Source organism: Protomyctophum bolini (assembly GCF_963924005.1).
Source record: "Protomyctophum bolini genome assembly, chromosome: 15".
Classification (NCBI taxonomy): Eukaryota; Metazoa; Chordata; class Actinopteri; order Myctophiformes; family Myctophidae; genus Protomyctophum; species Protomyctophum bolini.
Window position 1 is genome coordinate 7,756,683 of NC_137876.1, and position 15,253 is coordinate 7,771,935.

Sequence of the window (15,253 nt, forward strand, 5' to 3'; positions counted from 1 at the left end):
AGCCCTTTGAATAGACGTATAGTCACTGCTTGTCTTTGGTACAGTAGGCACTGTAGTGTGGTTGTGTAGTGTGTGTTGTAGCTGTAGTGTGTAGTGTCTTTGGTAGCAGAATATGGAACAGCATAATAAATGTTTTCCATGAAATGCCTCCAAAATGAGTATCAGCAGAGCGCAAATGAAAGAATTTCACATGTGTCAGCTTCCGTACGCGTTTCATCCATAACCCCGCCGCCACGGGGACTCTCGCGGTAAATGAGACGACGACGATACAAGCAGAATGTCCTGGTGGTGTGTGTGTGTGTGTGTGTGTGGAGGAGAGCGAGTGTAGCAGAGCAGATGTTGCGCTGTGTGTGGACCTTGTGACTGTGAGCCAGGGAACGGCACACAGGTGCATCTGCTGTCCATGAAAGGTCAGCCAAATTCAGCTACAGCACGCGCAACCTTGTGCTGCACGTGTGTGTGTGTGTGTGTGTGTGTGTGCTGCAGTGCATGTGTGTGCGACGTGCATGTGATTTTGTCTCAAGCTACGCCTTTGTTCAGTTCATAGGCTGTTTGTGGAACTCAAATAAACTCTAGATCTATCCATCCATCCATCGTAAAAAAGAAATAAAGAAATAATAAAAAAGAAAGAAAAAAAAACTGGCACAAATATCTCCAGAGCTATCTTCGCTACGCTTATAAGCTTCTGTCTTCTTTTTTTTCACCGCCTCTAAATAGCGTTCGTTCACACGTGGCACCAAGTTCTTTGCCAAAGTGCATTTCCAGTGATCTGAGCAGGTATACAGGAGAAAACATGTGCCGCCGGACCCATGCCAACAGAGACAGACGGTCTGCAATGATGTTTCACTACATAGATTATGCAGATACCACGGTTAGAACTGAGAACAGAGGGAGAGAGAGGAGGAGGAGGGGGCTATGGAGACAGAGAGAAACAAAGACAGACAAACAGACGGAAAGAGAGAACAAAAACCGAGAAGGGAGACCAAACGACGAGAGAGAGAGAGAGAGAGAGAGAGAGAGAGAGAGAGAGAGAGAGAGAGAGAGAGAGAGAGAGAGAGAGAGAGAGAGAGAGAGAGAGGGGAGTGCGTGAGTATAGAAGAGAGGGAACATGAGAGAGGGAGGGAGGGAGAGAGAGAGAGGAAATAAAATGAGGAGGGGTGTGCAGACTACAGCTGGCAGAGGGATTCCCAGAGCCAACTGCCAGTGTAGCGGAGCCTCCTTAACAACTTCACAAGCCTCTCAGAAAGAGCTTTAAAGTGGCCACATGGCCTGGCCGGCACAGCAGAGCAGAGCAGAGCAGAGCAGCAGGCTTTACTGGAGCCCTGCGCACACATCTCAGGCACACAGGCACACATGCGTGCACCGTCTGTGTACGTACGTACGTACGTGTGCGCGCACACACACACACACACACACGCGCGCTCGCTCGCGCAGTCAAGCACACACACGCATCTGCAGGTGCACGCATGTATTAGTGTACACACACTCAAAAAGAAAATGTGAGAGAGAGAGAGAATTGTAATCGTACACATTCTCTCTCACACGCACACGCGCACACACACACACACTAACAAGGCTCATCCAGCCAGCTGCTGACAGGGACGAGTGGGATAAATCTGCGTGCGTGCGTGTGCATGTGCACGTGATGAGAGAGAGAGAGAGAGAGAGAGAAATGGGAGGGATTGAAGGAAAGGAAAGTGAGAAACCACAAGAAAGCAGAATCCCTCACAGTGTGAAGGGCTTCTGACCAAACTGAGCCCCTATTTACCGCTACAGAGAAAACACACCACAGTTACACCCACAACAGAAACCTCCCATCTCCATATTACAACGTTCTGTGTTTTGGCTCGTAAATTAATGCCCTATACTTACTCTATTGCCCTAGAATATCTGTGATATTACATACTTATTTCATGTATTCCAAATCTGAGGACGACCTAGAGAGAGAGAAATACACAGCCCATATAGATCGATCCCGATTAATCCAAGGAACCATGAGGAAAGAATTCAGATTAATGGACAAGATCTTGAGGAGGTATAGAGCAGTTCACCTATACTTGGGAGCCACAGTTTGCAAAGGAGGGAGGTGGCATGAAGGACCTGAGGAGCAGAGAGTGTCAAAAGCAAGAGGTGCATTCATCAGACTGAGAAACACCTGGAGCTCAAACAACATCATGAGAATTAGAACCAAGCTAAAACTGTACAGGACGCTAGTGATGCCAGTACTGTAACCAGTACTGTAAACTGTACAGGACGCTAGTGATGCCAGTACTGTAACCAGTACTGTAAACTGTACAGGACGCTAGTGATGCCAGTACTGTAACCAGTATACTGTAAACTGTACAGGACGCTAGTGATGCCAGTACTGTAACCAGTATACTGTAAACTGTACAGGACGCTAGTGATGCCAGTACTGTAACCAGTATACTGTAAACTGTACAGGACGCTAGTGATGCCAGTACTGTAACCAGTATACTGTAAACTGTACAGGACGCTAGTGATGCCAGTTCTGTAACCAGTATACTGTAAACTGTACAGGACGCTAGTGATGCCAGTACTGTAACCAGTATACTGTAAACTGTACAGGACGCTATAGTGATGCCAGTACTGCTTTACGGATGTGAAACATGGAAAATGAACAATGGAGACAACAAAGCAGTTTCACAACAGATGCCTATAGGAAGAATACTCCGTACACACACTGGCCAAGATCACATCAGCACCAAAGAGCTGCTAGAAAGAGCTGAGATGAAGCCGCTGAGTGAGGAAGTGAAGCTGCGTATAGATGGAAGATGATTGGACACATGCTACGACAGGTCACCACAACAATGACTGCAACACAGCATTGACACAACATGGGCACCAGAAGGGAAAGGAAGGAAAGGAGGACCAAAGACCACCTGGAGGCGTATACCGTTGAGAAGGAGAGACAAGAGGCAGGATGGAGGTGAGGATGGCAGCAGCCACACGGCACGAAGTGGGTAGGTAACAGGTAACATAGATCGGTCCTATCCTGTCCCGGTTAGCAGACTGATCTATAGGCGGCTTTTTTTAATCCTGAAAAGGTTCATATACTCCACTTTTAAAGGAGAGTTTAAGTCGGTTTGGCTCATGGGCATTCAGAGGTTCGAGAGGGCGGATTCCGTCCAAAGTTCGGCGCTTTGGTGGTTCCGGCTGCGTTTCCTCATTCAACAGCTTCGAGTTCAATTCATCAGCACAAACAGTAGGACTTCTGGCACCCAGTCAGCGAGGGCCAGTCAGATATGTGTCCGCGGTGCAACGCTCATTTCCCGGGCCACAAACACACTCATGTCAAGGACCTCTGATATTTAGAGGCGACTTTGGCGCTATAGCCGTTGAGTTGAGTATGAATTGACTTTCATCCCGAACAGACTTAAATGTGGCTTTAAAAGTGGTGTATATATGAATCGACCCTAACAGTTTTGGACATATGAGGTTTCCACCCGACAGACCATATGAGCACACGCCACCACTAAGCTGTTGAGACAGAATCAGAAACAACTAAAACATTCCACCTCCTTTGTATCGATAATCAAAAAGCTCCAAAATCATGTTGCTTTCTTAGTTTATAATAAACGGATTCTGTCTTTGCCATGCTAAATCTCGACGGCAGCACACAAACAGGCACACACACACACACACGCACACACACACACACACACACGATGAAATGTTTTCCCGCGAGTTAAGCCTCCTAATTTTGTCGTTGCCACCTGATCCTTTAAACGCTGGTGCTTTTATTTGCGGAGTACAAATCACTTTTTTCTTCTTCTTAGTCCTCCTTCCATTCACATGGCTTCATTATCATTATCCCTCTTTTGATCGCTACTCTGAAGAAGAGAAAGATGAGGGGACGGAGGGAGAGAGGGAGGAAGATGGAGAGGAGAGGAGCGGTGGGTGTGGAGGAGGGAGGGGGGAGATTCCGTTACATATCCCATACCGCTGTGTGTGGGACTCTGTTTGTTCTCACTCTTTTGTCCGTTGCTCCCTATCTCTCTCATCCTCTGTCTCGTCCATCGCTCTGCCACTGGACACTTTCACGTCGGACCTCCTTGGCAAAGTATGTTTTCCAAGGGCTTGGGGGGGAGGGGGGGCGGGGTTCTATTGACAAAGGGTTCCGCTTTAGGACATGGCGGTCCCTCTCTTTTTTTTTTCACCCTCCAATTCCCACCATCACTATGCCGGGACCACCGCTACACTAATGGCGGGGAATTAGCATTTCAAGGAGCCTCCATTAAGAGAGGACAAGAAAAGCCGCTCTCTGCGGGGGGGGGGGGGGGGGGGGCATTTTGTCCCCGGCTCCTAACATCTGCTGCCGCCGCCTCGGCCAGAAGGACGCGCAGATAAAGCCAACGAGCTCACTGATTTACTGTAATGACAGACAGAGGGACGTATGGACAACATCACAGACAGACAGACAGACAGACAGACAGACAGACAGACAGACGGTGGGGGGGTGTGTCGGTTGGTTGGAGGGGCTGAACATATGCAGGCGCAAGAGAGAGATGAGAGGAAGGCAAAAACAACTTCTGTTTCTCTGTCTGTCGACTGTCTGTGCGTTGTGTGTGTGTGTGTGTGTGTGTGTGTGTGTGTGTGTGTGTGTGTGCGCGCGTGTGTGGAGTGATAATGTGTATACGCCATGTTCGCATGCGTGCCAGTTCCACGCAGAAGCATGTTTCTTGAGTATTCTGTATGCGAGTCCAAAAACACGAGAGTCCAAAAACAGGGTTGTAAAAGTTGTATAGCTGTAAACAACAACAGTCATTACTGTTGTATAGTTGTAGGCCTATAGCTGTAAACAACAACAGTCATTACTGTTGTATAGTTGTACAGCTGTAAACAACAACAGTCATTACTGTTGTATAGTTGTACAGCTGTAAACAACAACAGTCATTACTGTTGTATAGTTGTATAGCTGTAAACAACAACAACAGTCATTACTGTTGTATAGTTGTAGGCATATAGCTGTAAACAACAACAGTCATTACTGTAAAAGTTGTATAGCTGTAAACAACAACAGTCATTACTGTAAAAGTTGTATAGCTGTAAACAACAACAGTCATTATTGTAAAAGTTGTATAGCTGTAAACAACAACAGTCATTATTGTAAAAGTTGTACAGCTGTAAACAACAACAGTCATTACTGTAAAAGTTGTACAGCTGTAAACAACAACAGTCATTACTGTAAAAGTTGTACAGCTGTAAACAACAACAGTCATTACTGTAAAAGTTGTATAGCTAGTGTAAACAACAACAGTCATTACTGTAAAAGTTGTATAGCTAGTGTAAACAACAACAGTCATTACTGTAAAAGTTGTATAGCTAGTGTAAACAACAACAGTCATTACTGTAAAATGTGTACAGCTGTAAACAACAACAGTCATTACTGTAAAAGTTGTACAGCTGTAAACAACAACAGTCATTACTGTAAAAGTTGTACAGCTGTAAACAACAACAGTCATTACTGCATGACGTTGCACGCAGCGCAACAACAGGAAGTTGGCCGAGTGTAGCAGGTGATCTGTGATGACGTCAAAAGAGACCGGCGGTCAATCTCATCTGGTCACCGCTCCAGTACATAATGGATGAAGCCCAGAACAGCCACAGAAGGACACAGTGAGAGAGAGAGAGAGAGAGAGAGAGATAGAGGGACCCTGATCCTGCCCCATCTGTCCACCTTCTCACGTCTCTCTCTCTCTGCTATTTGCTGTGGTCTAAGACCTGACTAAGCCTCTGGACGTTGTAAAGCCTGAACAGCATGGAGGTGAGCCGGAACACAACCTGCACCATACTGTACACAGCCGTGCCCACAGTCTCTCACACACACACACACACACACACACACACACACACACACACACACACACACACACACACACACACACACACACTTGAACATTTGAAAAATAGCTGATCTACAAGCTCACAATGTGTCGCATCGCTATTTTCAAAAGATTCTTATACATTTGAAAACTACTTGTGAAAACATTCTGCATAACGATATGATATATGATATGAATCTGATATAGTACTTTAGTCAGTTCACACTGAAATTTGTCTTGCGACCCAGCAGCCAAGTATGCAGAACATAACACAAAGAACAAGACAATTTACATACATAAAGACATGAAGACAAGAGCAATATCCACCGCTTAGATTACCCTGTGGCTACTACAACAAAGATTCAAAGATAATACATTTTCACGATTAAAAAAAGAATAGAAGATCTACAAGCTCATAGCGCGGCACCGCTATGAGCAACAGCTAAAGTATAACATAATGCTTAAAACACCAAAAGGGGTTACCCCCCAAAATGGGTTAAGTAAAGCATGTTAATCACAAAGAGCCGGCGAGCTCACACTTGAAGGTCAGTCTGTGCAATAGCTATGGCGGATGATTTGCCCGAGTGTGAACTCTGACAGAATGACAGAGCATCCATTGATTATGTGACCTATTCCCACTTAAATTGATTAAATCTATAGTTGGCTTGTGATATTTCTGGCACCGGGCCGCATGTAACTCACACGGCGTGTAACTCGACCCAGCTGTCCAGAGGAAGCGTATATACCTCTGCACAGACCGTGTCCGTCTGACAAAACGGTGGACAGTAGCACACTCTCAAAGATTGCCGATGCGAGAAAATGCTGTCAAACACCTGGCCGACGAATCGACGATGGAGCTGCCGGACTCGGTTAACCCATTAAGACCATGCAGACAGAGGCCGATACTACAAATGTCTTCCAAATCCTAAACAGTTTTAGAATGTTTCTATATCAGTGGTGCTCAATCCTTTTCATGTCAAGGACCCCCAAAATGTAACGACCACCGTCTCAAAATGTTTTCTTTTTTCAGGGACTCCCGGGAGCAAATATTTGAGTTCACACACAATGTTCTTCATACAGACATACATTCAAAGATTTGCAAATCCACTCATCACAAATAGCAGATCTACAAGCTCATAGCGTGGCACAAAGTGACGTGCTATGAGCTTGTATATTATAAATTATTTATAATAATGAATTATTATTAAGTAGGCCTATAAAACCTATAATACTTTTTTTTTTTTGCTCAACTCTAAAATGAAACGTCACAGATGGATTTGCAGTCGGAGTGGTATAAGATGCTTCGACGCAACACAACACCACTGTGATGGTTACTGACTGTTGCTGCGTACCAAAACAACGTCCTGGCCAGGCGATAAACAACGGAGAGGTTTGGCAACGTGCACAGCATATCTGCTGCCTGGCCTGGCCTGGCCTGTCTATCTGTGTGTGAACTGCACAGTCCTCCTGTGTGAGAAAAGACACAGAGACACAGGGATGTCTGCCTCACTTTAAACAGCATCTAGGCTATGCAGTGAGGAGAGCTTTTACAGAGGATTGTAAACACTCAAGACACAACACACGTGCATACTGTACTGTGCACGCGTGCGTGCGTGCATACACACCGTCACACACGCATACACACGCATGCCACACACACACACGCATACACACACAGAGAGATAGAGAGAGCTTGGCCCTAACAGCTTGAGGTGGCTGAACAAAGCATAGCCTACTCATCTCCAGTACTTGTACTTGAGTCAAAGTATTTATACTCCTACTGTTCAAATATTACTCAACTGCAAGTGAAAGTTTATAACAAGCTGAACCATAAAACTGTATGTCTGAGTGATGCTAAAGAACTAAAAGAAATAAAAGGTCCTGAATCTCTTTAATTCTCTCTGTCCAAAAGGTCTGAGTTGATTCAGGACTATAAACTCTCAAAATTTAGAAATATTCTTTGACCAAACCTTTTCTTCTTCGCATCTCAACGTTTTCTGGTGTTATGGCCCTGCTGTGGGTCATAATTGTGTATATTCCTGTGTTTCTCAGTCTTTGTCCCTCAGTGTTTGTGTGAATGAGTGAGGAGTGACTGACAGAGGACCAGCTGGGGTGAATGTGGGATGAGTAGTGATTGAGTGAGTCAGTGGTTGCCAGGTTGTGTGAGTAGACTGAGTGGTGCATGAATGTGAACTACCAGGTGCACCTTGCTGGTGATTGGCTCCTCTGACCAGGCTCACCTATAAAGCTGCCTGTTGTCAGTACTTCTGAGACAAGTGCCAAGTCCTAAAGCACCAGCAATTTTAGCTTTGTGATAAATGTAATGTATTGGGTAAGGGTAATGTAGGGGTGGGGGACCTCTTCTTTTGTCAGTTGCTTTGTCATTTGTTTTCGTTTGTTTTGTTGGGTCAGATATTTGTATTTTGGTTTCCTTTTGCTAGTTAAGAGTATGTTGTTATTATTATTGTTCTGTTATCTGAAAACTATAGGGTCCCCACCCTGAGGTATTGTACACTAGTGCAATGCATTTTATCTTGAATAAATCCTACAGCCATAGCATTTTAACCATGTGTGGCCTGACTGAATTGGGAACTGGGTATTAGGAGGGAGTGTATTTTAATGTTGCGACGCAAGGTTGCCCTAGACTGGGTTGTAATATCTGGCCCCACTACTCTGTGGTTTATCAATTTATTAGTATCGGCCCTATGATCAAACCACAGCACAGCTCCCCTATATGATCACAGCACAGCTCCCCCTATATATATATATAAATAAATATAAATCAACACAAACGGCACAAAGTAACAATATGGCCAGTAGCAGGAGACTCAACCATGCCTCAACAAATTGCACTTACACTCAAGCCATGTGGTTATACTGATTATTAGTATATCTGAGGTCCTCCTCTCTCTCTCTCGCTCGTGCCAGGCCAGGTGCCGTTCAGATACAGTGAGATGCTCTGGGTTTAAGCAGTTCTAGACTGTGTGGTCCAGACGTAAGCCATCCAGTCCTCTGCTCCACAATGTTTACCACAGAACTACTCCTCTCTCTCTCTACACACACACACACACACACACACACACACACACACACACACACACACACACACACACACACACACACACACACACACACACACACACACACACACACACACACACACACACACACACACACACACACACACACACACACACACACACACACACACACACACACACACACACGTTTTCTCTCTTTCTCTCTGTCTCCGTCTGGTTCTGAGTACCATCACTCCTAATGATTATCTTAGGTGTTAGCTCATAGATTGGGCACCTCAGAGTCTGGGGTGGCTGCAGACGAAGTACACACTGGCTTACAGGCGTGTTTACAAGAACTGGAGCCAACGTGTGTGTGTGTGTGTGTGTGTGTGTGTGTGTGTGTGTGTGTGTGTGTCTCTGCCAGCCAGCAGTAGAGTATAAGTGCAGGAGACTAGCTTACAGTGTGCTGCAGTCAGCAACACTTTAAAAGGAAGGCTTTCTCTCTCCATCACCAGATCATGACGTGTCTCCACACACACACACACACAGTCAAACACACACACACAGTCAAACACACACACACAGTCACACACACACACACACACACACACACACACACACACACACACACACACACACACACACACACAGCCAGATGGACTGCAGTGCTAAGGCTTAGTTTAATGACAAAAGGACCCTCAATCTGGACAGGGATTTATCACTCACTTTAAAGTCCATCTGCGAGAAGTTTGGACTGAAAACGCAACTGCTCAATCTCTCCCTCTGCCTTCACATGCTCACGCTGTAGCATCTTAGCAACTCCCCCACCCTCCTTCTCTCTGTCTCCCTGTCTCTCTCTCAACCCGTCTCTCCTGCTCTGTACTTCTATGTCTGTCTCTTACCATTTGCTGTCACTGTCATGTCGCTCTTTTGAGCTCTCTAACATACTCGCCCCAAAACCAAACAACCCCAAACCCTTCCCGCAAAGCACACACACCCACCCACCCCACACACTCCCACACGGCGCACACACACACACACGCGCGTGTGCGAGTGTGAGCTGGCAGCACCAACCGTCTCTCCCAGTGTCTATGTGTAACAAAGTGCGAATGACAAACGTTTTGAGCAGCGAGCAGCATTAGGGGACAATACAGAGGACGAGTCACCACACTCCCGACCCCTGCAGTCATATCATACAGCATGTGACGGAACCATGCAAACATGGCCTTTTTTTCTCCCTCCCCCGGGGGCCCCCGGCAGGGTCCACAGAGGCCTGCCGTTGGAGGACGAAGGCAAGGCGGGGTGGGGGCGGGGGGGAGCGAGGGGGGAGCGAGGGGGGCCGGGAGGCAGATAGACAAGTAGAGTGACAGCACGGAGATAGACTAGCTACCTATTTATAGCCCGGGCCATCTGCAGAGCTCCCACTTGTCTTTGGTCATCCTGTTCACAAAAGCTTGGAGGCAGAGATTCCAGCAGCCCCAGCCGCTCCTCTCCATTCACTATTCATTCCAGGGCCCGGAGCTCCATATGGATCCAGCCCCACTGCTGGGGCCTGGCCGGCCTGTTCCTCTCTCTAGAACTCGCTCTGTCTCTGTCTGTCTCTCTCTGTCTCTCCGTCTGTCTGTCTGTCTCTCTCTCTGTCTGTGTCTGTCTCTGTTTCTCTCTCTCTCTCTCTGTCTGTGTCTGTCTCTGTCTCTCTCTCTCTGTCTGTGTCCGTCCGTCTGTCTTTGTCTGTCTCTCTCTCTGTCTCTCTCTCAGTCTCAGTCTCAGTCTCTGTATAGTGTGATTTATTCTCCGTCGTTCAACGGCATTACTCAGCCAAAAATAGCAGATCTACATACAAGCGCCGCAAGCTTGTAGATCGGCTATTTTTGGCTGAGTGACACTGGAGAATAAATTACGCCTATATCTCCGCCCGGCTCAGATTGACTCTATAAAGAGTCAACCTCCCTTCCCCTCACACTCTCTCTCTCAGCTTGACGTGTACCGGACGCCTTCCCTCCTTTCCTCCAGTTCTCTTCCTCCCCCCCCCCCCCCCCCAACCTCTTCTCCATCTCCGTCTGCCTGTCTCTTTTAAGTGGCCATGCCGCCACATGTGACTGCATGCCCGCTCCTCCTCCCCTGCCTTGGCGTCCATGCACTCTCAGACATCTAAACACTCTCATTGCACTCCCTGACACCCCGCGAGGGACTCCGCTGACCTCTAGCAAACCTGAGACATGTTTTGGTATACCACCACCGGCAGGCAAACTATGCACCGGCAGCATCTCCTCCACGACGTGCACACACAATGTCCCCATTTACTGTGTGTGTGTGTGTGTGTGTGTGTGTGTGTGTGTGTGTGTGTGTGTGTGTGTGTGGTGCACATCCCCTTTCTGAGTTCACATCCCCTTTCCAGCCTACAGTATATGCACCGCCCTGCACAATTAGAAGAATGAACCGCATTAACCCATTCTGACCCGAGATCAGATTCATACGAGGTTTCCACGGGACACACACTGGTCTGATTAACCCATTCTGACCTGAGATCAGATTCTGAAAATGTCAGTCGTTCTTCGAATTTTTCAAAAATAGCAGACCTACAAGCTCGTATCGCGCCACTCGGTGGCGCGATATGAGCTTGTAGATCTGCTATTTTTCAATAGCTAAAGCATAACATGATGCCAACACCAAAATGGGTGCCCGGTCAGAATGGGTTAAATACTGAAACAGGGTCAGATCAGGAGACTGCACACCAGGATCCGAAACTGAGCCGGCATGGGGTCTAAACGCCCCTGTTCTAGGATCTGAAACTGATCCTAGATCAGACCGGCATGGGTCTATTAAAACGCCCTGCTCGAGACCGGTGATGATGCCGTGAAACATGGCCTCGTGTCGGGAAGTGAGAGACGATGGAAACGCAGTCCCAAACTATAATCCCCAACAGTGCTCAGATGTTTTACTTAAGTAAAAAATATCAATAGAAGTATTGTCATCAAAATATACTTAATAAAAACACCAGTTTTTTTCAAATATTTTCGAAAGATTTTTTGTCCAAATCAATAGCATATCTTGAACCGCATTACATCGCACCGCATTTTAGCGTGGCTATTTTAGAATAGACAAAGTATTAAATAGGTACATGTAGCCTATTTTATAATAATAATAATAATAATCACAATCTAAGTAACTAGTAACTATACAGTTTTCAAATAATTGTTGTGAAGTAAAAAGTACAATATGAGATGTAGTGGAGTAAAGGTTTAAAGTATTGGAAATGGGAACAATTTCGCAGGCTTTTTGTGTTATCCTTTTAGCTTTATTGTATAACTGTACCACTTTTAGCAAACCGTAAATAAAGTATTCATTCAATCAATCAATCAAAACTCAAGTAAAGTAAACTATAACCCCACAATAATTGTACAGTCCTTGAGTAAGTGTACTTGGTTCCACCACTGGCCCCACGTGTCATTCTAATTAGCCAATCAATTCAACCAAACTGGGATAAACTGGCGCAGACAGATCAGAGAGGGCTCCATGTCTCCAGAACTCAACCCGGGTTAACAAACCTTCCCCCTGCAGAGTCATTTAACTCTGAGAGTGTAACAAACCTTCCCCCTGCAGAGTCATTTAACTCTGAGAGTGTAAGAACTGACCCAAATGGACCCGTATTAGTCCGCCTGGACCCTCTCAGAGTTACAATAACAATAGTTTTAACTGCGCACGTGCACTCTGACCCCTTCGCTCACGTGCACTCTGACCCCTTCGCTCACGTGCACTCTGACCCCTTCGCTCACGTGCACTCTGACCCCTTCGCTCACGTGCGCCCTCGGCTCGTAGGCCGACCTTGCGCAACAGGAAGAAGGTTGAAGTCCTATATACGTGATCGACCCGCGAACAACAGTGGACAACATGGGGCCAGTAGGGACCTACAGCTTATTGGGTAACATGGGGCCAGTAAGGACCTATACAGCTTATTTGAACACACACAAGGCTGGATTGGTCAAATATACAGTAGAGTAGAGCGTTTACATTTTGAGAAGCCTATTTCAGTATACAAGGCAACACACAGACAGACTAACTGTCACCAGCAGCTAACTGCAAGTTCTGAGGCTAAATAAGCCGTTATGAAAACCACCACGACGCACATGTCTGATACATAGAGCCAGTGGTGGAAAGTAATTAACCTTTACTCAAGTACTGTACTTTAAAGTACAATTCTGAGATACTTTTACTATAGTATTTACTAGTATTTCCATTTTTCAATATTTTCTGCTTCTATTCCAGTTCCACTATACAGCTCAGTGGCACCTTTCTACACTTATCTGACAACTTTATGTTCAGATTAAAACATTAACATTAATCACATATACCGTACTTTGGCTACAGCCAATCTACAAGCTCACGACGTCATGCAGTTGTGCGAGCTTGTAGATCGGCTATTTTCGAAAAAGATGGACAAATTTGTGTACTTCTACATACTATATTTGTATGCAGAAGTTGATACTATATTTTGATGCGAATACCGTATACTTTTGTACTTCCACCCAAGTATACAATTTTGAAAACAGGCCTTTCTATGCTGTGCTAATTGCTACTTTCGCCTATATATATATAAGTAAAAGATCTGAGCTCTTCTCCCAGCACTGCAGATAACATTGAGGTACATTAGCGGAGCCAGCGCGGGACGGTTCCTCAGCCGTAGTGCGGCAGTCACCTTGGGATCTCCGGAGCCCGAGGCCCAGGCCAGCCTAGTTAACCATGCACGCTGCGCTGGCTCTAACCTAATTAGGTGCCATCCCAATGTCAACACTGCTGCGTTCAGAGGCTGATAAAAGACAAGCCTTGCCTTTCTTCTTCACACTGTGAACAGGTTACAAAGAGCCGGGTTAGAGAAACCCCACCATCTGCAAGCTCCGCTGTGGCGTGTGTGCGTGTCAATGTGTGCGTGTGTGTGTGTGTGTGTGTGTGTGTGTGTGTGTGTGTGTGTATGTATGTGTGTGTGTGTGTGTGTATGTGTCGGGAGGGTGTTAAGAGAGAGAAAGTAGTGTTTGTGTGCACATTGTGTGTTCGTGTCTGTCTGTCTGTCTGTCTGTCTGTCTGTCTGTCTCAACTGAATTTGATTTGGAGTGGTAATTTGCTACTTCTGTAATACAAAAGCAACAGGGATGAGCCAGTTCAGGCTAATAATAATAATAATAATAATAATAATAATAACCCTCATCATCATCATCATCACCACCTGGAGAACTGAAGCATGGAGAGAAACCAGGCCTCTACCAATGCATTTATTGAGCTCATATAGTAATGTGCACAGATGCATAATCTACAATTCTACACCTTTGACTTATCTTCTCTTGTAAAGTAGGCTATATGTGACTCAACATGCTGTGTATATTAAACAGTCTATCCCCATGCATAACATAACGACTCATGGACCATTAGACGCAGCGTGCAAATTTCCTGAATCCAATCCCACTTCAAGCCTTCGCTCCTATTTCATACCGAGGCACGTCATTTATCCAGTCCTTTCACATTTCATCATTGCACAATTCAGCAGCATTATGGCACATTTAGCACACAGAACCCAATTAGGGGGGGGGGGGGGGGGCAGTCAAATGTGATTGTATTTATACTGTATCCATGCAGAGTGGCTTAACCCATTCTGAACGGAACCCGTTTTGGTGTCGGCATCATGTCATGCTTTAGCTATTGAAAAATAGCAGATCTACAAGCTCATAGCGCGCCACCGAGTGGCGCGCTACGAGCTTGTAGGTCTGCTATTTTTAGAAAAATCGAAGAACGACTGACATTTTTAGAATCTGATCTCAGGTCAGAATGGCTTAATCAGACCAGTGTGTGTCCAGTGGAAACCTCGTATGAATCTGATCTCAGGTCAGAGTGGCTTAAGCCTGGTGTATAGTCTATGCTCTGTGTCGCGCGCAGTAAACCACGGAACTTGTAGATCTGCTATTTCCGGTGTGCAACAACCGTATAAATCAAGCATGAGACACGGGGAGTTGAGGGGGAGGGGGGGCTGTTGATTTTAATGTATCGTCAAACCAGCCACTAATTCCATTTATGCGGATAAAACACTCTCACAAATAGATTACCTGCTACACGCGAGATGCTCCTACCATTTCTCTGTGAAATTGTGGCACGGAGCCACTTCCTCCCACGGCTTCTTAGTCCATTAAAATACAGATGAGAGCGTTTTACAGCCTTGGCCAAGAGCAACGCCTCCCGGCTAATCCACCGACAAACACAAACATCAGATGAATTATACTGTAATGGAGAGCAGCGCATTCTGGCACTAGTGACGGAGAAAATGAAACAAAACGTGGGTTTATTTTTGGTAAATATTTGGATTCCATTTTGATTCTTGCTTTTCATGTACGTAATTAGCTGGCA